Genomic DNA, 790 nt, shown 5'->3' with positions numbered 1-790 from the left:
AAATCATTCTAATATGCTGATGTGGTGCTCAAGAAACATTTCTTAATATCAATGTTGAAAATGTTCTTTAACACATCTTTCCTGAAAAGAATTAATTTCTTAAAAAAAAAAACAGTAGTGTGTTTCAACACTGCATTAAGTATGTAACTTAAATATTAAGTATTTAACTAAATGTTATTCATTTAACAGCGAAAACTCCTGCTCCAAAGAAGCCAGCAGCTGTAGTTGCTAAAAAGAGCAGCAGCTCTGAAGACTCCAGCGACTCGGAGGCCGAAGCTCAGGCTAAAACAGCAGCAAAGGTCAGGAAGCTGCATGCCGTTTACGTGAGTGTGTGTGGTATGTCTGTGCTAGGATGCCGCTTCCTGAATCTGGATCTTGTTAATTTGGTGCACAGAAGCCTGCAGCTGTGAAACCTGCAGCAGCAGCCAGGAAGAAAGACACCAGTTCCAGCAGCGAGGAGTCCGACTCTGACGAGGAGCCGGCCAAAACTCCAGCTAGAGGTGAGCTGAAGCATGAGTTCTAATTCTCAAGCACAGCGACTGTGTAGTACTTCAAGTGTAAGTGCTCAAACTAAGTTACATGTTCAAAGCGGTGATCTGTGGTCTCCAGGAGCAAAGGCCAAGCCTGTGGCAGGGACCCCCAAACCAGCGTCCACTCCAGTGTCTGCAGCTCAGAAGAAACAGGACAGTAGCAGCAGCGAGGACAGCTCTAGTGAATCTGAGGATGAGGCTCCAGTTAAGGTACATTAAGTCCAACATAATCATGCTTCAGAAATCTAGTTTTTTTTTTT

General features: G+C 44.1%; 1 long non-coding RNA gene across 1 annotated transcript; it reads left to right on the top strand.

The window, feature by feature from the left end:
* The first annotated feature begins 193 nt into the window (after positions 1-193).
* LOC107735433 (uncharacterized) lies at positions 194-735 on the top strand. Its single transcript, XR_001639407.1, has 3 exons — positions 194-299; positions 395-500; positions 610-735. It is a non-coding gene; the product is annotated as an uncharacterized LOC107735433 (long non-coding RNA).
* Positions 736-790: the final 55 nt, after the last annotated feature.

Source organism: Sinocyclocheilus rhinocerous, unplaced genomic scaffold, assembly GCF_001515625.1.
Source record: "Sinocyclocheilus rhinocerous isolate Xijiao unplaced genomic scaffold, SAMN03320098_v1.1 C36055188, whole genome shotgun sequence".
NCBI lineage: Eukaryota > Metazoa > Chordata > Actinopteri > Cypriniformes > Cyprinidae > Sinocyclocheilus > Sinocyclocheilus rhinocerous.
Note: the sequence above shows the minus strand (reverse complement) of the source record. Positions and strands in the feature narration are given on the sequence as shown.